The sequence below is a fragment of the Tripterygium wilfordii genome, chromosome 7, assembly GCF_013401445.1.
Source record: "Tripterygium wilfordii isolate XIE 37 chromosome 7, ASM1340144v1, whole genome shotgun sequence".
Lineage (NCBI taxonomy): Eukaryota > Viridiplantae > Streptophyta > Magnoliopsida > Celastrales > Celastraceae > Tripterygium > Tripterygium wilfordii.
Window position 1 is genome coordinate 9,021,536 of NC_052238.1, and position 24,816 is coordinate 9,046,351.

Sequence of the window (24,816 nt, forward strand, 5' to 3'; positions counted from 1 at the left end):
CCAATTGACCAAGTTATGCTTGAAATTGCACAAAACCTTAAAAGCTCATCTATGGACAGAATTGAGCATTCCCAAAGCATCAAAGTGGACCGTTGTACTCTATTTAGTGTTCTTAGCAGTCGAACATGCGAGTTTAGCTTTCGTATAACGTTTCGTTAGGTAAAGAGACCAATAGACCAAGCTATGTTTCAAATTGCACAAAACTTGAAAAGTTTGTCTATGGGCAGAATTGAGCATTCCTAAAGCATCAAAGTGGACCGTTGTACTCTATTAAGTGTTCTTAGAAGTCTAACTTGCTAGTTTAGCTTTCGTACAATATTTCGTTAGGTAAAGATTCCAATAGACCAAGTTATGCTTGAAAGTGCACAAAACCTTAAAAGCTCATCTATGGACAGAATTGAGCATTCGTAAAGAATCAAAGTGGATCGTTGTACTCTATTTAGTGTTCTTAGAGGTCTAACTTGCTGGTTTAGCATTTCGTACAACCTTTCGTTAGGTAAAGATGCCAATAGACCAAGTTATGCTTGAAATTGCACAAAACCTTAAAAGCTCATCTATGGACAGAATTGAGCATTCCCAAAGTATCAAAGTGGACCGTTGTACTCTATTTAGCGTTCTTAGCAGTCGAACATGCGAGTTTAGCTTTCGTATAACGTTTCGTTAGGTAAAGAGACCAATAGACCAAGTTATGCTTGAAATTGCACAAAACCTTAAAAGCTCATCTATGGACAGAATTGAGCATTCCCAAAGCATCAAAGTGGACCGTTGTACTCTATTTAGCGTTCTTAGCAGTCGAACATGCGAGTTTAGCTTTCGTATAACGTTTCGTTAGGTAAAGAGACCAATAGACCAAGTTATGTTTCAAATTGCACAAAACTTGAAAAGTTTGTCTATGGACAGAATTGAGCATTCCTAAAGCATCAAAGTGGATCGTTGTACTCTATTTAGTGTTCTTAGAGGTCTAACTTGCTAGTTTAGCATTTCGTACAACGTTTCATTATGTAAAGATGCCAATTGACCAAGTTATGCTTGAAATTGCACAAAACCTTAAAAGCTCATCTATGGACAGAATTGAGCATTCCCAAAGCATCAAAGTGGACCGTTGTACTCTATTTAGCGTTCTTAGCAGTCGAACATGCGAGTTTAGCTTTCGTATAACGTTTCGTTAGGTAAAGAGACCAATAGACCAAGTTATGTTTCAAATTGCACAAAACTTGAAAAGTTTGTCTATGGACAGAATTGAGCATTCCTAAAGCATCAAAGTGGATCGTTGTACTCTATTTAGTGTTCTTAGAGGTCTAACTTGCTAGTTTAGCATTTCGTACAACGTTTCATTAGGTAAAGATGCCAATTGACCAAGTTATGCTTGAAATTGCACAAAACCTTAAAAGCTCATCTATGGACAGAATTGAGCATTCCCAAAGCATCAAAGTGGACCGTTGTACTCTATTTACTGTCGTTAGAAGTGTAACTTTCTAGTTGAGCTTTTGTACAACGTTTCGTTCGATAAGGATGCAAATAAAACAAGTTATGTTTGAAAATGCACAAAACTTGAAAAGGTCGTCTATGGATAGAATTGAGCATTCGTATAGCATCAAAGTGGAGTTGTACTCTATTTAGTGTTCTTAGAGGGCTAACTTGCTAGTTTAGCTTTCGTACAACGTTTCGTTAGGGAAAGATACCAATAGAACAAGTTATGCTTGAAATTGTACAAAACCTTAAAAGCTTATCTATGGACAGAATTGAGCACTCCCAAACCATCAAAGTGGACCGTTGTACTCTATTTAGAGTTCTTAGCAGCCTAACTTGCTAATTTAGCTTTCGTACAACGGTTCGTTAGGTAAAGATGCCAATAGACCAAGTTATGCTTGAAAGTGCTCAAAACCTTAAAAGCTCATCCGTGGACAGAATTGAGCATTCCCAAAGCATCGAAGTGGACCGTTGTACTCTATTTAGTGTTATTAGCAGCCTAACTTGCTAGTTTAGCTTTCGTACAACGTTTCGTTAGGTAAAGATACCAGTAGACCAAGTTATGTTTCAAATTGCACAAAACTTGAAAAGTTTATCTATGGACAGAATTGAGCATTCCTAAAGCATCAAAGGGGACCGTTTCATTCTATTTAGTGTTCTTAGAATTCTAACTTGCTAGTTTAGCTTTCGTACAACATTTCGTTAGGTAAAGATTCCAATAGACCAAGTTATGCTTGAAATTGCACAAAACCTTAAAAGCTCATCTATGGACAGAATTGAGCATTCCCAAAGCATCAAAGTGGACCGTTGTACTCCATTCGTGTTCTTTGTAGTCTAACTTGGTAGTTTAGCTTTTCTACAACGTTTGGTTCTATAATGATGCGAATAAAACAAGTTATGTTTGAAAATGCACAAAACTTGAAAAGCTCGTCTATGGACAGAATTGAGCATTCGTAAGGCATCAAAGTGGACCGTTGCACTCTATTTAGTATTCTTAAAAGTCTAACTTTCTAGTTTAGCTTTCGTTCAACGTTTCGTTAGCTAAAGATGCCAATAGGCCAAGTCATGCTTGAAATTGCACAAAACCTTAAAAGCTTATCTATGGACAAAATTTAGTATTCCCAAAGCATCAAAGGGGACCGTTGTACTCTATTTAGTGTTCTTAGAGGTCTAACTTGCTAGTTTAGCTTCGGTATAACGTTTCGTTCGATAAAGATGCCAATAAAACAAGTTATGTTTGAAAATGCACAGAACATGAAAAGGTCGTCTATGGACAAAATTGAGTATTCGTAAAGCATCAAAGTGGACCGTTGCACTCTATTTAGTGTTCTTAGAGGTGTAACTTGCTAGTTTAGCTTTCGTACAACGTTTCGTTGGGTAAAGATGCCAATACACCAAGTTATGCTTGAAATTGCACAAAACCATAAAAGCTCATCTATGGACAGAATTGAACATTTCCAAAGCATCAAAGTGGACCGTTGTACTCTATTTAGTGTTCTTAGCAACCTAACTTGCTAGTTTAGGTTTCGTACAACGTTTTCTTAGGTAAATATACCAGTAGACCAAGTTATGTTTCAAATTGCACACAACTTGAAAAGTTTGTCTATGGACAGAATTGAGCATTCCTAAAGCATCAAAGTGGATCGTTGTACTCTATTTGGTGTTCTTAGAAGTCTAACTTGCTAATTTAGCTTTCGTACAATGTTTCGTTAGGTAAAGATACCAGTAGACCAAGTTATGTTTCAACTTGCACAAAACTTGAAAAGTTTGCCTATGGACAGAATTAAGCATTCCTAAAGCATCAAAGTGGACCGTTGTACTCTATTTAGTGTTCTTAGAAGTCTAACTTGCTAGTTTAGCTTTCGTACAACATTTCGTTAGGTAAAGATTCCAATAGGCCAAGTTATTCTTGAAATTGCACAAAACCTTAAAAGCTCATCTATGGACAGAATTGAGCATTCCCAAAGCATGAAAGGGGACCGTTGTACTCTATTGGTGTTATTTGCAGTCTAACTTGCTAGTTTGGCTTTTGTACAACGTTTCGTTCTATAAAGATGCGAATAAAACAAGTTATGTTTGAAAATGTACAAAACTTGAAAAGCTCGTCTATGGACAGAATTGAGCATTCGTAAAGAATCAAAGTGGATCGTTGCACTCTATTTAGTGTTCTTAGAAGTGTAACTTGGTAGTTTAGCTTTCGTACAACGTTTCATTAGGTAAAGATGCGAATAGACCATGTTATGCTTGAAATTGCACAAAACCATAAAAGCTCACCTATGGACAGAATTTTGCATTTCCAAAGCATCAAAATGAACCGTTGTACTCTATTTAGTGTTCTTTGCAGTCTAACTTGCTAGTTTAGCTTTTGTACAACGTTTCGTTCGATAAAGATGCCAATGAAACAAGTTATGTTTGAAAATGCACAAAACTTGAAAAGCTCGTCTATGGAGAGAATTGAGCATTCGTAAAGCATCAAAGTGGACCGTTGCACTCTATTTAGTGTTCTTAGAAGTCTGACTTGCTAGTTTACCTTTCGTACAACGTTTCGTTAGGTAATGATGCCAATAGACCAAGTTATGCTTGAAATTGCACAAAACCTTAAAAGCTTATCTATGGACAGAATTGAGCATTCCCAAAGCATCAAAGTGGAACGTTGTACTCTATTAAGTGTTCTTATCGTTCTAACATGCGTGTTTAGCTTTCGTACAACTTTTCGTTAGGTAAAGATACTAGTAGACCAAGTTATGTTTCAAATTGCACAAAACTTGAAAAGTTTGTCTACAAACAGAATTGAGCACTCCGAAAGCATCAAATTGGATCGTTTTACTCTATTTAGTTTTCTTAGAAGTCTAACTTACTAGTTTAGCTTTGGTACAACGTTTCGTTAGGTAAAGATGCCAATAGACCAAGTTATGCTTGAAATTGCACAAAACCTTAAAAGCTCATCTATGCACAGAATTGAGCATTCCCAAAGCATCAAAGTGGACCGTTGTACTCTATTTAGTGTTCTTAGTAGCCTAACTTGCTAGTTTAGCTTTCATATAACGTTTCATTAGGTAAGGATACCAGTAGACCAAGTTATGTTTCAAATTGCACAAAACTTGAAAAGTTTGCCTATGGACAGAATTGAGCATTCCTAAAGCATGAAAGTGGACCGTTGTACTCTATTTAGTGTTCTTAGTAGTCTAACTTGCTAGTTTAGCTTTCGTACAACATTTCGTTAGGTAAAGATACCAATAGACCAAGTTATGCTTGACATTGCACAAAACTTTAAAAGCTCATCTATGGACAAAATTGAGCATTCCCAGAGCATCAAAGTGGACCGTTGTACTCTATTGGTGTTCTTAGCAGTCTAACTTGGTATTTTTGCTTTTGTACAACGTTTCGTTCTATAAAGATGCCAATAAAACAAGTTATGTTTGAAGATGCACAAAACTTGAAAAGCTCGTCTATGGACAGAATTGAGCATTCGTAAAGCATCAAAGTGGACCGTTGCACTCTATTTAGTGTTCTTAGAAGTCTAACTTGCTAGTTTAGCATTCGTAGAACGTTTCGTTAGGTAAAGATGCCAATAGACAAAGTTCTGCTTTAAATTGCACAAAACCTTAAAAGCTCACCTATGGACAGAATTAAGCATTCCCAATGCATCAAAGTGGACTGTTGTACTCTATTTAGTGTTCTTAGCAGTCTTACATGCGACTTTAGCTTTCGTATAACGTTTCGTTAGTTAAAGATACCAATAGACCAAGTTATGTTTCAAATTGCACAAAACTTGAAAAGTTTGTCCATGGACAGAATTGAGCATTACTAAAGCATCAAAGTGGACCGTTGTACTGTATTTAGTGCCGTTAGAAGTGTAACTTGCTAGTTTAGCTTTTGTACAACGTTTCGTTCGACAAAGTTGCCAACAAAACAATTCATGTTTGAAAATGCACAAAACTTGAAAAGCTCGTCTATGGACAGAATTGAGCATTCGTAAAGCATCAACGTGGACCGTTGCAATCTATTTAGTGTTCTTAGAAGTCTAACTTGCTAGTTTAGCTTTCGTAAAACGTTTGGTTAGCTAAAGATGCCAATAGGCCAAGTTATGCTTGAAATTGCAAAAAATCTTAAAAGATCATCTATGGACAGAATTGAGCATTCCCAAAGAATCAAAGTGGACCGTTGTACTTTATTTAGTATTCTTAGCTATCTAACTTGCTAGTTTAGCTTTGGTACAACGATTCGTTCGATAAAGATGCCAATAAAACAAGTTGTGTTTGAAAATGCACAAAACTTGAAAAGCTCGTCTATGGACAGAATTGAGCATTCGTAAAGCATCAAAGTGGACCGTTGGACTATATTTAGTGTTCTTAGAAGTCTAACTCGCTAGTTTAGCTTTCGTACAACGTTTCGTTAGGTAAAGATGTCAATAGACCAAGTTATGCTTGAAATTGCACAAAACCTTAAAAGCTCATCTATGGACAGAATTGAGCATTCTTAAAGCATCAAATTGGACCGTTGTACTCTATTTAGTGTTCGTACCTGTCTAACATACGAGTTTAGCTTTCGTACAACATTTCGTTAGGTAAAGATACCAGTTGACCAAGTTATGTTTCAAATTGCACAAAACTTGAAAAGTTTGTCCATGGACAGAATTGAGCATTCCTAAAGCATCAAAGTGGATCATTGTACTCTATTTACTGTTCTTAGAAGTCTGACTTGCTAATTTAGCTTTCGTACAACGTTTCGTAAAGTAAAGATGCCAGTAGACCAAGTTATGCTTGAAATTGCACAAAACCTTAAAAGCTCATCTATGGACAGAATTGAGCATTCCTAAAGCATCAAAGTGGGCCGTTGTACTCTATTTAGTGTTCTTAGAAGTCTAACTTGCTAGTTTAGCTTTCGTACAACATTTCGTTAGGTAAAGATTCCAATAAACCAAGTTATGCTTGAAATTCCACAAAACCTTAAAAGCTCATATATGGACAGAATTGACCATTCATAAAGCATCAAAGTGGACCGTTGCACTCTATTTAGTGTTCTTAGAAGTCTAACTTGCTAGTTTAGCTTTCGTACAATGTTTCGTTAGCTAAAGATGCCAATAGGCCAAGTAATGCTTGAAATTACACAAAACCTTAAAAGCTCATCTATGGACAGAATTGAGCATTCATAAAGCATCAAAGTGGACCGTTGCACTCTATTTAGTGTTCTTAGAAGTCTAACTTGCTAGTTTAGCTTTCGTACAACATTTCGTTAGGTAAAGATTCCAATAAACCAAGTTATGCTTGAAATTGCACAAAACCTTAAAAGCTCATCTATGGACAGAATTGAGCATTCATAAAGCATCAAAGTGGACCGTTGCACTCTATTTAGTGTTCTTAGAAGTCTAACTTGCTAGTTTAGTTTTCGTACAATGTTTCGTTAGCTAAAGATGCCAATAGGCCAAGTCATGCTTGAAATTACACAAAACCTTAAAAGCTCATCTATGGACAGAATTGAGCATTCCCAAAGCATCAAAGTGGGCCGTTGTATTCTATTTGGTGTTCTTAGCAGTCTAACTTGCTAGTTTAGCTTTGGTTCAACGATTCGTTCAATAAAGATGCCAATAAAACAAGTTATGTTTGAAAATGCACCAAATTTGAAAAGCTCGTCTATGGACAGAATTGAACATTCGTAAAGCATCAAAGTGGACCGTTGTACTCCATTTGGTGTTCTTAGAGGTCTAACTTCCTAGTTTAGCTTTCGTACAACGTTTCGTTAGCTAAAGATGCCAATAGGCCAAGTCATGCTTGAAATTACACAAAACCTTAAAAGCTTATCTATGGACAGAATTGAGCATTCCCAAAGCATCAAAGTGGGCCGTTGTATTCTATTTGGTGTTCTTAGTAGTCTAACTTGCTAGTTTAGCTTTGGTAAAACGATTCGTTCGATAAAGATGCCAATAAAACAAGTTATGTTTGAAAATGCACAAAACTTGAAAAGCTCGTCTATGGACATAATTGAGCATTCGTAAAGCATCAAAGTGGACCGTTGCACTATATTTCGTGTTCTTAGAAATCTAACTTGCTAGTTTAGCTTTCGTACAACGTTACGCTAGGCAAAGATACCAGTAGACCAAGTTATGTTTCAAATTGCACAAAACTTGAAAAGCTTGTCTACGGACAGAATTGAGCATTCCTAAAGCATCAAGGTGGATCGTTGTACTCTATTTAGTGTTAGAAGTCTCACTTTCTAATTTAGCTTTCGCACAACGTTTCGTTAGGTAAAGATGCCATTAGACCAAGTTATGCTTGAAATTGCACAAAACCTTAAAAGTTCATCTATGGACAGAATCGAGCATTCCCAAAGCATCAAAGTGGACCGTTGTACTCTATTTAGATTTCTTAGAAGTCTAACTTGTTAGTTTAGCTTTCGTACAACATTTCGTTGGTAAAAATTCCAATAGACCAAGTTATGCTTGAAATTGCACAAAACCTTAAAAGCTCATCTATGGACAGAATTGAGCATTCCCAAAGCATCAAAGTGGGCCGTTGTACTTTATTTAGTGTTCTTGGCTATCTAACATACCAGTTTAGCTTTCGTACAACGTTTCGTTAGGTAAAGATACCAGTAGACCAAGTTATGTTTTAAATTGCACAAAACTTGAGAAGTTTGTCTATGGAGAAATTTGAGCATTACTAAAGCATCAAAGTGGATCGTTGCACTCTATTTAGTGTTCTTTGAAGTCTAACTTGCTAGTTTAGCTCTCGTACAACGTTTCATTAGGTAAAGATGCCAATAGAACAAGTTATGCTTGAAATTGCACAAAACCTTAAAAGCTCATCTATGGACAGAATTGAGCATTCCCAAACCATCAAAGTGGACCGTTGTACTCTATTTAGTGTTCTTGGTAGTCTAAAATACGAGTTTAGCTTTCGTACAACGTTTCGTTAGGTAAAGATACCAGTAGACCAAGTTATGTTTCAAATTGCACAAAACTTGAAAAGTTTGTCTATGGACAAAATTGAGCATTCGTAAAGCATCAAAATGGATCGTTGTACTCTATTTAGTGTTCTTAGAATTCTAACTTGCTAATTTAGCTTTCATACAACGTTTCGTTAGGTCAAGATGCCAATAGACCAAGTTATGCTTGAAATTGCACAAAACTTTAAAGGCTCATCTATGGACAGAATTGAGCATTCCCAAAGCATCAAAGTGGACCGTTGCACTCTATTTAGTGTTCTTAGCAGCCAAACTTGCTAGTTTAGCTTTCGTACAATGTTTCGTTAGGTAAAGATACCAGTTGACCAAGTTATGTTTCAAATTGGACAAAACTTGAAAAGTTTGTCTATGGACAGAATTGAGCATTCCTAAAGCAGCAAAGTGGACCGTTGTACTCTATTTAGTGTTCTTAGAAGTCTAACTTGCAAGTTTAGCTTTCGTACAACATTTCGTTAGGTAAAGATTCCAATAGACCAAGTTATGCTTGAAATTGCACAAAACCTTAAAAGCTCATCTATGGACAGAATTGAGCATTCCCAAAGCATCAAAGTGGACCGTTGTACTCTATTTAGTGTTCTTAGCTGTCTAACATACGAGTTTAACTTTCGTACAACATTTCGTTAGGTAAAGATACTAGTAGACCAACTTATGTTTCAAATTGCACAAAACTTGAAAAGTTTGTCTATGGACAGAATTGAGGATTCCTAAAGCATCAAAGTGCACCGTTGTACTCTATTTAGTGTTCTTAGAAGTCTAACTTGCTAGTTTAGCTTTTGTACAACATTTCGTTAGGTAAAGATTCCGATAGACCAAGTTATGCTTCAAATTGCACAAAACCTTAAAAGCTCATCCATGGACAGAATTGAGCATTCCCAAACCATCAAAGTGGCCTGTTGTACTATATTTAGTGTTCTTAGCTGTCTAACATACGAGTTTAGCTTTCGTACAATGTTTCGTTAGGTAAAGATACCAGCAAACCAAGTTATGTTTCAAATTGCACAAAACTTGAAAAGTTTGTCAATGGATAGATTTGAGCATTCTTAAAGCATCAAAGTCGATCGTTGTACTCTATTTAGTGTTCTTAGAAGTCTAACTTGCTAGTTTAGCTTTCGTACAACGTTTCATTAGGTAAAGATGCCAATAGACCAAGTTATGCTTGAAATTGCATAAAACCTTAAAAGCTCATCTATGGATGGAATTGAGCATTCCCAAACCATCAAAGTGGACCATTGTACTCTATTTAGTGTTCTTAGCAGTCTAACATACGAGTTTAGCTTTCGTACAACGTTTCGTTAGGTAAAGATACCACTAGACCAAGTTATGTTTCAAATTGCACAAGACTTGAAAAGTTTGTCTATCGATAGAATTGAGGATTTCTAAAGCATCAAAGTGCACCGTTGTACTCTATTTAGTGTTATTAGAAGTCTAACTTGCTAGTTTAGCTTTTGTACAACATTTCGTTAGGTAAAGATTCCAATGTTAGGATGTATGGCACCACAAGAGGGGGGGTGAATTGTGTCCTTAGTAAAATTTAGACTAGGTCACTCCTTTTTCGGTTTCAATGAATTATATCAAATTTCACCCTAAGCGGAAGCTAAATACCAAATTAAATTCTAGTGTATATGTATATGAGTCAAGGAGAACAATCAATTTAAACAAACTTGAATCTAGCAACCTAAATATCCAATTTCAAGTATGTATGATATGAGAATGCAATGCTAATTGAAATTGCTGGAAAGTAAAAGAGGCAAGAGATTTATAGTGGTTCGGCTTAACCCAAGCGTACTCCACTCCCCAAGTCCCACTTGGGAATTTCAAACACTCCACTATAGCTTGTTCAACCGAGTCAAGCGGAACTCATACAACCAGTGTTTTTGTAGCTCAAACACCAAACTTTACACACCGTGTAGTTTATAGCTCACCACACCAAACTCTACACACCGTGTGGTTTGTAGCTCACCACACTAACTTAATCAATAATACACCTCGGTCTCACCGAGAACACAAATCAACAAGTTGAATTCTCAAATAGGCTCTTTATGGCAGCCGGGTAGAGAAGTAGTTTAAGCTCAAGGTATGGCTCTTTGAGTAGCTAGATATGGAAGTGTTTAGGCTCAAATGTGGCTCTTTATGTTCTGGAAATCAGATTGTGCAAGCAAGAAAATGGCTCTTGAGGAAATGATAAGAATCTGGTAAGAAAGGCTCAAGAGTAACAATAAAGCTTTACTTGGCTAGTGTGTATGATCTCTCTTCAAAATCAAGTATGTAATCAAGGAATGAATGAGTGAAAGAATGAAAGCTTAGAAGATGAAGAACACTTAAGTGAGAAAGAGTAATTTTCGGCCAAGTATATACACCACAGACAAAGAGTTAGTTTTTATAGAAAATTGTGGAGTGTAAGCTCATGAAATGAGGGCCATTGGATTGATATGAAAGATATGGACCCTTGGATCATTAGAGACGTTAGAAGGCTTAGAGAAGTGTGGAAATGTTTACAACAAGTCTCTTTGGCAAAACTTGATTATGTTGACCACGAAATTGACTTTCTTAATCATGTTTGACACTGATTAAGTCTTCATTACAGTTCGGTTAAGGTCACCATGTTGATACATGGCCAACTTGATCATCCTACACACAATTAAACTCAAGACATGCTATGTAAACCCTTTTAGGATTTCTTGCAATTAGTTCATGTTAGTTCAATAATCAAATCATCAAATAAGCACAATTGAACTAGTTTAATATAAGTCTTGAATTCCTAAACTAATCAAGTAGGCATATGCACCTATGTTTCTCAATACAATCAATAGATCAAAGTTCAATCAAGCATGCCATTGTAATCACTCAAACATATATTCAACATCCAATAGACCAAGTTATGCTTCAAATTGTACAAAACCTTAAAAACTCATCCATGGACAGAATTGAGCATTCCCAAAGCATCAAAGTGGTCTGTTATACTATATTTAGCGTTCTTAGCTATATAACATACGAGTTTAGCTTTGGTACAATGTTTCGTTAGGTAAAGATACCAGTAGACCAAGTTATGTTTCAAATTACACAAAACTTGAAAAGTTTATCTATGGACAGAATTGAGCATTCCTTAAGCATCAAAGTGGATCGTTGTACTCTATTTAGTGTTCTTAGAAGTCTAACTTGCTAGTTTAGCTGTCGTACAACATTTCATTAGGTAAAGATACCAATGGACCAAGTTATGCTTGACATTGCACAAAACCTTAAAAGCTCATCTATGGACAGAATTGAGCATTCCCAAAGCATCAAAGTGGACCATTGTACTCTATTGGTGTTCTTAGCAGTCTAACTTGCTAGTTTAGCTTTTGTACAACGTTTCGTTCTATAAAGATGCCAATAAAACAAGTTATGTTTAAAAATGCACAAAACTTAAAAAGCTCGTCTATGGACAGAATTGAGCATTCGTAAAGCATCAAAGTGTACCGTTATACTCTATTTAGTGTTCTTAGAAGTCTAATTTGCTAGTTTAGCATTCGTACAACGTTTCGTTAGGTAAAGATGCAAATATACAAAGTTATGCTTGAAATTGCACAAAACCTTAGAAGCTCATCTATGGATAGAATTAAGCATTCCCAAAGCATCAAAGTGGACCGTTGTGCTCTATTTAGTGTTCTTAGCAGTCTAACATGCGAGTTTAGCTTTTGTATAACGTTTCGTTAGTTAAAGATACCAATAGACCAAGTTATGTTTCCAATTGCACAAAACTTGAAAAGTTTGTCTATGGACAGAATGCAGCATTCCTCAAGCATCAAAGTGGACCGTTGTACTCTATTTAGTGTCGTTAGAAGTGTAACTTGCTAGTTTAACTTTTGTACAACGTTTCGTTCGACAAAGTTTCCAATAAAACAAGTTATGTTTGAAAATGCACAAAACTTGAAAAGCTCGTCTATGGACAGAATTGAGCATTCGTAAAGCATCAAAGTGGACCGTTGCACTCTATTTTGTGTTCTTAGAAGTCTAACTTGCTAGTTTAGCATTCGTACAACGTTTCGTTAGCTAAAGATGCCAATAGGCCAAGTCATGCTTGAAATTGCACAAAACCTTAAAAGATCATCTATGGACAGAATTGAGCATTGCCAAAGCATCAAAGTGGACCGTTGTACACTATTTATTGTTCTTAGCAGTCTCACTGGCTAGTTTAGCTTTGGTACAACGATTCGTTCGAGAAAGATGCCAATAAAACAAGTTATGTTTGAAAATGCACAAAACTTGAAAAGCTCGTCTATGGACAGAATTGAGCATTCGTAAAGCATCAAAGTGGACCGTTGCACTATATTTAGTGTTCTTAGAAGTCTAACTTGCTAGTTTAGCTTTCGTACAACGTTTCGTTTGGAAAAGATGCCACTAGAGCAAGTTATGCTTGAAATTGCACAAAATCTTAAAAGCTCATCTATGGACAGAATTGAGCATTCCCAAAGCATCAAAGTGCACCGTTATACTCTATTTGGTGTTCTTAGAAGTCTAACTTGCTAGTTTAGCTTTCGTACAACACTTCGTTAGGTAAAGATTCCAATAGACCAAGTTATGCTTGAAATTGCACAAAACCTTAAAGGCTCATCTATGGACAGAATTGAGCATTCCCAAAGCATCAAAGTGGACCGTTGTACTCTATTTAGTGTTCTTTAGCAGCCTAACTTGCTAGTTTAGCTTTCGTACAACGTTTCGTTCGGTACAGATATCATAGACCAAGTTATGTTTCAAATTGCACAAAACTTGAAAAGTTTGTCTATGGACAGAATTGAGCATTCATAAAGCATCAAAGTGGATCGTTGTACTCTATTTAGTGTTCTTAGAAGTCTAACTTGCTAATTTAGCTTTCGTACAACGTTTCGTTAGGTAAAGATGCCAATAGACCAAGTTATGCTTGAAATTGCACAAAACCTTAAAGGCTCATCTATAGACAGAATTGAGCATTCCCAAAGCATCAAAATGACGGTTGTACTCTATTTAGTGTTCTTAGCAGCCTAACTTGCTAGTTTAGCTTTCGTACAACGTTTCGTTAGGTAAGGATAGCAGTAGACCATGTTATGTTTCAAATTGCACAAAACTTGAAAAGTTCGAGTATGGACAGAATTGAACATTCCTAAAGCATCAAAGTGTAGCGTTGTACTCTATTTAGTGTTCTTAGAATTCTAACTTGCTAGTTTAGCTTTCGTACAATATTTCATTAGGTAAAGATACCAATAGACCAAGTTATGTTTCCAATTGCACAAAACTTGAAAAGTTTGTCTATGGACAGAATGGAGCATTCCTCAAGCATCAAAGTGCACCGTTGTACTCTATTTAGTGTCGTTAGAAGTGTAACTTGCTAGTTTAGCTTTTGTACAACATTTCGTTCGACAAAGTTGCCAATAAAACAAGTTATGTTTGAAAATGTACAAAACTTGAAAAGCTCGTCTATGGACAGAATTGAGCGTTCGTAAAGCATCAAAGTGGACCGTTGCACTCTATTTAGTGTTCCTAGAAGTCTAACTTGCTAGTTGAGCTTTCGTACAACGTTTCGTTAGCTAAAGATGCCAATAGGCCAAGTCATGCTTGAAATTGCACAAAACCTTAAAAGATCATCTATGGACAGAATATAGCATTGCCAAAGCATCAAAGTGGACTGTTGTACTCTATTTATTGTTCTTACCAGTCTAACTGGCTACTTTAGCTTTGGTACAACGATTCGTTCGATAATGATGCCAATAAAACAAGTTATGTTTGAAAATGCACAAAACTTGAAAAGCTCGTCTATGGACAGAATTGAGCATTCGTAAAGCATCAAAGTGGACCGTTGCACTATATTTAGTGTTCTTAGAAGTCTAACTTGCTAGTTTAGCTTTCGTACAACGTTTCGTTAGGTAAAGATGCCAATAGACCAATTTATGCTTGAAATTGCACAAAATCTTAAAAGCTCATCTATGGACAGAATTGCGCATTCCCAAAGTGTCAAAGCGAACCGTTGTACTCTATTTAGTGTTCTTAGCTGTCTAACATAAGAGTTTAGCTTTCGTACAACGTTTCATTAGGTAAAGATACCACTAGACCAAGTTATGTTTCAAATTGCACAAAACTTGAAAAGTTTGTCTATGGACAGAATTGAGGATTCCTAAAGCATCAAAGTGCACCGTTGTACTCTATTTAGTGTTCCTAGAAGTCTAACTTGCTAGTTTAGCTTTCGTCCAACATTTCGTTAGGTAAAGATTCCAATAGACCAAGTTATGCTTGAAATTGCACAAAACCTTAAAGGCTCATCTATGGACAGAATTGAGCATTCCCAAAGCATCAAAGTGGACCGTTGTGCTATCTTTAGTGTTCTTAGCAGCCTAACTTGCTAGTTTAGCTTTCGTACAACGTTTCGTTCGGTACAGATACCATAGACCAAGTTATGTTTCAAATTGCACAAAACTTGAAAAGTTTGTCTATGGGCAGAATTGAGCATTCATAAAGCATCAAAGTGGATCGTTGTACTATATTTAGTGTTCTTAGTAGTCTAACTTGCTAATTTAGCTTTCGTACAACGTTTCGTTAGGTAAAGATGCCAATAGACCAAGTTATGCTTGAAATTGCACAAAAACTTAAAGGCTCATCTATGGACAGAATTGAGCATTCCCAAAGCATCAAAATTGATGGATCGTACTTAACACAAGAGGGGGGGTGAATTGTGTCCCCAAATTCCGATAGGAATCTCTTTTTATAATTTAAAAAGGAAATCAATGTCAATTAACAATTAGCACATAAATTTGAACTCTAATGATTATCCTAATCAACATTCATTTCAATGCAAGATGTGATACAATATGGTGAATGATCAATTATCAAATAATCAAGGAATTGCAGAAACGGAATTTTTTCAAACAACACACTGCGCACAGATTTTACAACTCAAATTTCACCTAGCAAATCAAGTCAGAATTCAATGAAATTTGGTATGCAGTATCACAACACCCTAATGAATACTATATCAAAAATTCAGATTAAAATTCAAAGTTTAGCTATGTGAACAGTGCACGGACAGACTAGTGGTTCAGAAAATTCTGCAATCAAAACACTTAATCAATCAACAAGCAAGCAATGCAATCAAGAAAGTCCACACAGCAATTTATAGTAGTTCGGAGACTCTTCTCCTACATCTACTACCTAGGTTCACCAACCTAGGATTTTTCAACCTCCACTAAGGATGTGGTTTTCTCAAGAGCTCCACAAAACTCACTAGGGTTTTTAGGTCACCCTTAAAACTGAAGATTTCAAGACAATCTTCAAACTTTACAACCAAGGGTTTCAAGCACTCCCTTAAACTCAACCTCAACAAGGTTTTTGCCCAATGAAGGGACTTTTACAAGTGTTCAGTATAAATGGTTCACTCAAGGTTTGCACTAAGCAAATAGGGTTGAGGAACACTCAAGAATCACAATATCACCTCACGGGTTGGATAGAAAATAAAGAATAATGAGGATTTTCGAATCTGAAAATAAGAAGCCAAATGAGAAGCACTCCCTCTTTGCAAAAGCAAAATAGTGAGGAAGCCTTTAGAGTGGCTTGGGTAGAAGCTTGGATTCAATGGCACAAACTAGCTTGGAAGCTTTGAGAACAACAATTTCTTCAATGTAATTTTGGCTTCTCCAAGTTGGAATGAGGAAGAACCCCTCTTTATAATTTACCAAGCTCTTGTGATTTCCACCATTGGATCTTTTTCCATCTTCAAATCTCGACCTTCAATTACATGTGCAAATCTTGGCCATTTAATGAATAGATCATTAAATCTTGACCTTACAATATGTAGCCGTTGCACTTGCATTATTTTCCAAGTCTAGCTTTCCAAGATTTGAGTTGTCATGTGCACTTGCAGCCATCTTTGACAATTTGATCAAACTTGCACCAAATCTTGACCTTGGTATCTCCAACAATTTTGTCATCTTTGACCATTTGATCAAACTTCCACCAAATCTTGGCCTTGGTATCTCCAATGATTTCCTACAAAATGTGTAGCAACTTGCAACCATCTTTGAATCCAAAAATCAAGTAAGATCTTCTTCTAAGTCAAAAATTGCAAGCAAGAATATGGTCTTATGCACAACCATTGGATTCACCTTTTAAATGGTCATCTTAACCCTTCAAGTCTTGTTGTAATCTGATCCATTCATAATTCAAAACAATTCAATCTCTGCCATAGATTAGTGTACCGTTGGAGCTTGTAGTCTTCAAGAATATCTTCATAATCTAAGTCTTGTCTAGTTGCAAAATATACTTTCTCATCTCTTACAAATTTCAACCATTGCATTTGTCCTTTAGTTTCATCAATTTTCTTCTCACAAAAATCTTATCATTGACCTCAATAAAGGAAGCATGTGCAAGATCTTGTTTGATGAAGATAAGAGATCCTTCACATGACCAAACATGTCCCTCCAATCTTGACTTCAAACTCTGAATTTGGCAGCACCAATATATCCATATTATACAGCCCTAAGGCTAATTCCAATCATCAATCAAAATGCCTTAGTGGAAGGTTGATGAACATAGGTTTTTCTTGGTTTTCTAGAGATCCAAGCTCATACTCGAAAACCGGACTTCAGTTCACTTGAGCATACTGAATTCTGAGTCATATGAGACCACAATGATGATTAACCTACAAGGAAATAGGAGGTAGAACTCCCCAATTGCATGTAAGCTCAAAGAGCTTCATATAGAGTGCATAGGTTAATTACATTAGAAAAACAACCCAGAAAATTCATATTACTGCATGATAAATCATTTTATGTGTATTAGAATGTCCATGTAAAATTTCATAACAATCGGAAATCGTTTGGTCACTCAACCAAGCAATTTGATCACTAATAGTGAAACCGATAAATTCTAAGTGTAAATTCAAAGTCATTTTACAAACTTAGTGTAAATGACCTTTTCTCTTAAACTTTAATAAATCAAATATGTTCATAGTGATGAAACTAAGATGCACACGAAATTTCATTTAAATCGGAGTTTATTTGGTTCACTACGTTCACAAAGAACACATATGCACAAAATTAGGTAAAACCTAGTTTTGGCGGAATTTAAGCATATGACCAAATATATATGTGATGCACTTAATTTATCATGATTATAGTCCTAGAACATATATTAGACCTTCATGTGCATGTGGTTCAAGTTTCAAGTCATTTGGACCTAAGTAAGATAAATTATGATCACTAGAAGATTAATGCCCTAACTTAGTCCATGTATGTTTGTTTCCAAAACTTAATTTCCAGCACTATCTCAAAGATATATAGATACCAAATTCACATATAGATATACATAAGCCCTCATTTGTATATGCACAATTAAGATATTAAAAAATTAACCAAATAACCATTTAAGCATGTTTTCTAGCATTTTAGGATATGTTCAAGTCAAGCATGCTCACACACATTTTAGTATACAATCATACACAATCATCAAAAACACAATGTTGACTAGACACTAAGTCTTGGTCCGACAATCTCTTCATATTCCATTCGTATAAATATTCAAAGGTAAGAATCATCATAAACCAATATCTTTCTCAAGAAATCTTCAAGGATGGATACTCCTAACTCTCCACCTGTAAAAAGGTCTAGAACTGATGAAGGTTCTACTTCTAAAGAAGAAGAAGGTGGAGGTGATCCCAGATTCAACCTCTCCCCTATAAGGGAAGACGTATACGAGGACGATCCCCAGAAAACTATCGAATCTCTACAAGAAGCTTTGAGGGAAACCAAAAGGAGACTTAAAAAAGCAACCGACAAAGTTCAAGACTACAAAAGGCAACTTATGGTTTCAAGATATGCCATACAAGGTGTTCGATATATGTCATGGGGCAGACAAGCAAGTACTCATGACCCAGATAAATTGCACGAAGCAATCACTGAGATCACAGTACAACTTGGATCTGTTGCAGATGGAATAGACAGTGTTCTTTATACCCTAGAATAAAATCTTTGTCCAACAAAAATGACCATTGTACTCTATTTAGTGTTCTTAGCAGCCTAACTTACTAGTTTAGCTTTCGTACAACGTCTCGTTAGGTAAGGATAGCAGTAGACCATGTTATGTTTCAAATTGCACAAAACTTGAAAATTTTGTCTATGGAAAGAATTGATCATTCCTAAATCATCAAAGTGGACCGTTGTACTCTATTTAGTGTTCTTAAAAGTCTAACTTGCTAGTTTAGCTTTCGTACAACATTTCATTCGGTAAAGATACCAATAGACCAAGTTATGTTTCCAATTGCACAAAACTTGAAAAGTTTGTCTATGGACAGAATGGAGCATTCCTCAAGCATCAAAGTTGACCGTTGTACTCTATTTAGTGTCGCTAGAAGTGTAACTTGCTAGTTTAGCTTTTGTACAACGTTTTGTTCGACAAAGTTGCCAATAAAACAAGTTATGTTTGAAAATGCACAAAACTTGAAAAGCTCGTCTATGGACAGAATTGAGCATTCGTAAAGCATCAAAGCGCACCGTTGCACTCTATTTAGTGTTCGTAGAAGTCTAACTTGCTAGTTTAGCTTTCGTACAACATTTTGTTAGCTAAAGATGCCAATAGGCCAAGTCATGCTTGAAATTGCACAAAACCTTAAAAGACCATCTATGGACAGAATTGAGCATTGCCAAAGCATCAAAGTGGACAATTGTACTCTATTTAGTGTTCTTAGCAGTCTAACTTGCTAGTTTAGCTTTGGTAAAACGATTCGTTCGATAAAGATGCCAATAAAACAAGTTATGTTTGAAAATGCACAAAACTTGAAAAGCTCGTATATGGACAGAATTGAGCATTCGTAAAGCATCAAAGTGGTCCGTTGCACTATATTTAGTGTTCTTAGAAGTCTAACTTGCTAGTTTAGCATTCGTAGAACGTTTCGTTAGGTAAAGATGCCAATAGACAAAATTATGCTTGAAATTGCACAAAACCTTAAAAGGTCATCTATGGACAAAATTAAGCATTCCCAAAGCATCAAAGTGGACCGTTGTGCTCTATTTGGTGTTCTTAGCAGTCTAACATGTGAGTTTAGCTTTCGTATAACGTTTCGTTCGTTAAAGATACCAATAGACCAAGTTATGTTTCCAATTGCACAAAACTTGAAAAGTTGTCTATGGACAGAATGGAGCATTCCTCAAGCGTCAAAGTGGACCGTTGTAGACTATTTAGTGTCGTTAGAAGTGTAACTTGCTAGTTTAGCTTTTGTACAACGTTTGGTTCGACAAAGTTGCCAATAAAACAAGTTTTGTTTGAAAATGCACAAAACTTGAAAAGCTCGTCTATGGACAGAATTGAGCATTCGTAAAGCATCAAAGTGGACCGTTGCAGTCTATTTGGTGTTCTTAGAAGTCTAAATTGGTAGTTTAGCTTTCGTACAACGTTTCGTTCGCTAAAGATGCCAATAGTCCAAGTCAAGCTTGAAATTGCACAAAACCTTAAAAGATCATCTATGGACAGAATTGAGCATTGCCAAAGCATCAAAGTGGACCGTTGTACTCTATTTAGTGTTCTTAGCAGTCTAACTTGCTAGTTTAGCTTTGGTACAACGATTCGTTCGATAAAGATGCCAATAAAACATGTTATGTTTGAAAATGCACAAAACTTGAAAAGCTCCTCTATGGACAGAATTGAGCATTCGTAAACCATCAAAGTGGGCCGTTGCACAATATTTAGTGTTCTTACAAGTCTAACTTACTAGTTTAGCTTTCGTACAACGTTTTGTTAGGTAAAGATGCCAATAGATCAAGTTATGCTTGAAATTGCACAAAATCTTAAAAGCTCATCTATGGACAGAATTGAGCGTTCTCAAAGCATCAAAGTGGACCGTTGTACTCTATTTAGTGTTCTTAGATGTCTAACATACGAGTTTAGTTTTCGTACAACGTTTGATTACGTAAAGATACCACTAGACCAAGTTATGTTTCAAATTGCACAAAACATGAAAAGTTTGTCTATGGACAGAATTGAGGATTCCTAAAGCGTCAAAGTGCACCATTGTACTCTATTTAGTGTTCTTAGAAGTCTAACTTGCTAATATAGCTTTCGTACAACGTTTCGTTAGGTAAAGATGCCAATAAACCAATTTATGCTTGAAATTGCACAAAATCTTAAAAACTCATCTATGGACAAAATTGAGCATTCCCAAAGCATCAAAGTGGACCGTTGTACTCTATTTAGTGTTCTTAGCTGTCTAACATACGAGTTTAGCTTTCGTACAAAGTTTTGTTAGGTAAAGATACCACTAGACCAAGTTATGTTTCAAATTGCACAAAACTTGAAAAGTTTGTATATGGACAGAATTGAGCATTCATAAAGAATCAAAGTGGATCGTTGTACTCTATTTAGTGTTCTTAGAAGTCTAACTTGCTAATTTAGCTTTCGTACAACGTTTCGTTTGGTAAAGATGCCAATAGACCATGTTATGCTTGAAATTGCACAAAACCTTAAAGGCTCATCTATGGACAGAATTGAGCATTCCCAAAGCATCAAAATGACCGTTGTACTCTATTTAGTGTTCTTAGCAGCCTAATTTGCTAGTTTAGCTTTCGTACAACGTTTCGTTAGGTAAGGATAGCAGTAGACCATGTTATGTTTCAAATTGCACAAAACTTGAAAAGTTTGTCTATGGAAAGAATTGAGCATTCCTAAAGCATCAAAGTGGACCGTTGTACTCTATTTAGTGTTCTTAAAAGCCTAACTTGCTAGTTTAGCTTTCGTACAACATTTCATTAGGTAAAGATGCCAATAGACCAAGTTATGTTTCCAATTGCACAAAACTTGAAAATTTTGTCTATGGACAAAATTGAGGATTCCTAAAGCATCAAAATGCACCGTTGTACTCTATTTAGTGTTGTTAGAAGTCTAACTTGATAATTTAGCTTTTGAACAACGTTTCGTTCGACAAAGTTGCCAATAAAACAAGTTATGTTTGAAAATGCACAAAACTTGAAAAGCTCATCTATGGACAGAATTGAGCATCCGTAAAGCATCAAAGTTGACCGTTGCACTCTATTTAGTGTTCTTAGAAGTCTAAATTGCTAGTTTCGCTTTCGTACAACGTTTCGTTAGCTAAAGATGCCAATAGGCCAAGTAATGCTTGAAATTTCACAAAACCTTAAAAGATCATATATGGACAGAATTGAGCATTGCCAAAGCATCAAAGTGGACCGTTGTACTCTACTTAGTGTTCTTAGCGGTCTAACTTGCAAATTTAGCTTTGGTACAACGATTCGTTCGATAAAGATGCCAATAAAACATGTTATGTTTGAAAATGCACAAAACTTGAAAAGCTCGTTTATGGACAGAATTGAGCATTCGTAAAGCATCAAAGTGGACTGTTGCACTCTATTTAGTGTTCTTATAAGTCTAACTTGCTAGTTTAGCTTTCGTACAACGTTTCGTTAGCTAAAGATGCCAATAGGCCAAGTCATGCTTGAAATTGCACAAAACCTTAAAAGATCATCTATGGACAGAATTGAGCATTCGTAAAGCATCAAAGTGAACCGTTGCACTCTATTTAGTGTTCTTATAAGTCTAACTTGCTAGTTTAGCTTTCGTACAACGTTTCGTTAGCTAAAGATGCCAATAGGCCAAGTCATGCTTGAAATTGCACAAAACTTGAAAAGCTCGTTTATGGGCAGAATTGAGCATTCGTAAAGCATCAAAGTGGACCGTTGCACTCTATTTAGTTTTCTTATAAGTCTAACTTCCTAGTTTAGCTTTCGTACAACGTTTCGTTAGCTAAAGATGCCAATAGGCCAAGTCATGCTTGAAATTGCACAAAACCTTAAAAGATCATCTATGAAATTGCCAAAGCATCAAAGTGGACCGTTGCACTCTATTTAGTGTTCTTAGCAGTCTCACTTGCTAGTTTAGCTTTGGTACAACGATTCGTTCGATAAAGATGCCAATAAAACATGTTATGTTTGAAAATGCACAAAACTTGAAAAGCTCGTCTATGGACAGAATTGAGCATTCGTAAAGCATCAAAGTGGACCGTTGCACTATATTTAGTGTTCTTAGAAGTCTAACTTACTAGTTTAGCTTTCGTACAATGTTTTGTTAGGTAAAGATGCCAATAGACCAAGTTATGCTTGAAATTGTAGAAAATCTTAAAAGCTCATCTATGGACAGAATTGAGCGTTCCCAAAGCATCAAAGTGGACCGTTGTACTCTATTTAGTGTTCTTAGCTGTCTAACATACAAGTTTAGCTTTCGTACAACGTTTCATTAGGTAAAGATACCACCAGACCAAGTTATGTTTCAAATTGCACAAAACATGAAAAGTTTGTCTATGGACAGAATTGGGGATTCCTAAAGCATCAAAGAGCACCGTTGTACTCTATTTAGTGTTCTTAGAAGTCTAACTTGCTAATTTAGCTTTCGTACAACGTTTCGTTAGGTAAAGATGCCAATAAACCAAGTTATGCTTGAAATTGCACAAAATCTAAAAAGCTCATCTATGGACATAATTAAGCATTCCCAAAGCATCAAAGTGGACCGTTGTACTCTATTTATTGTTCTTAGTTGCCTAACTTGCTAGTTTAGCTTTCGTACAACATTTCGTTAGGTAAGGATAGCAGTAGACCATGTTATGTTTCAAATTGCACAAAACTTGAAAAGTTTGTCTATGGACAGAATTGAGCATTCCTAAAGCATCAAAATGGACCGTTGTACTCTATTTAGTGTTCTTAGAAGTCTAACTTGCTAGTTTAGCTTTCGTACAACATTTCATTAGGTAAAGATACCAATAGACCAAGTTATGTTTCCAATTGCACAAAACTTGAAAAGTTTGTCTATGTACAGAATGGAGCATTCCTCAAGCATCAAAGTGGACCGTTGTACTCTATTTAGTGTCGTTATAAGTGTAACTTGCTAATTTAGCTTTTGTACAACGTTTCGTTCGACAAAGTTGCCAATAAAACAAGTTATGTTTGAAAATGCACAAAACTTGAAAAGCTCGTCTATGTACAGAATTGAGCATTCGTAAAGCATCAAAGTGGACCGTTGCACTCTATTTAGTGTTCTTAGAAGTCTAACTTTCTAGTTTAGCTTTCGTACAACGTTTCGTTAGCTAAGGATGCCAATAGGCCAAGTCATGCTTGAAATTGCACAAAACCTTAAAAGATCATCTATGGACAGAATTGAGCATTGCGAAAGCATCAAAATGACCGTTGTTCTCTATTTAGTGTTCTTAGCAGCCTAACTTGCTAGTTTAGCTTTCGTACAACGTTTCGTTAGGTAAGGATACCAGTAGACCATGTTATGTTTCAAATTGCACAAAACTTGAAAAGTTTGTCTATGTACAGAATCGAGCATTCCTAAAGCATCAAAGTGGACCGTTGCACTCTATTTAGTGTTCTTACAAGTCTAACTTACTAGTTTAGCTTTCGTCCAACATTTCATTAGGTAAAGATACCAATAGGCCAAGTTATCCTTGACATTGCACAAAACCTTAAAAGCTCATCTATGGACCGAATTGAGCATTCCCAAAGCATCAAAGTGGACCGTTGTACTCTATTGGTGTTCTTAGCAGTATAACTTGCTAGTTTAGCTTTTGTACAACGTTTCGTTCTATAAAGATGCCAATAAAACAAGTTATGTTTGAAAATGCACAAAACTTAAAAAGCTCGTCTATGGACAGAATTGAGCATTCGTAAAGCATCAAAGTGGACCGTTGCACTCTATTTAGTGTTCTTAGAAGTCCAACTTGCTAGTTTAGCATTCGTACAACGTTTCGTTAGGTAAAGATGCCAATAGACAAAGTTATGCTTGAAATTGCACAAAACCTTAAAAGCTCATCTATGGACGAAATTAAGCATTCCCAAAGCATCAAAGTGGACCGTTGTACTCTATTTAGTGTTCTTGGCAGTCTAACATGCGAGTTTAGCTTTCGTATAACGTTTCGTTAGTTAAAGATACCAATAGACCAAGTTATGTTTCCAATTGCACAAAACTTTAAAAGTTTGTCTATGGACAGAATTGAGCATTCCTAAAGCATCAAAGTGGACCGTTGTACTCTATTTAGTGTCGTTAGAAGTGTAACTTGCAAGTTTAGCTTTTGTACAACGTTTCGTTCGACAAAGTTGCCAATAAAACAAGTTATGTTTGAAAATGCACAAAACTTGAAAAGCTCGTCTATGGACAGAATTGAGCATTCGTAAAGCATCAAAGTGGACTGTTGCACTCTATTTAGTGTTCTTAGAAGTCTCACTTGCTAGTTTAGCTTTCGTACAAAGTTTCGTTAGCTAAAGATGCCAATAGGCCAAGTAATGCTTGAAATTGCACAAAACCTTAAAAGATCATCTATGGACAAAATTGAGCATTGCCAAAGCATCAAAGTGGACCGTTGTACTCTATTCAGTGTTCTTAGCA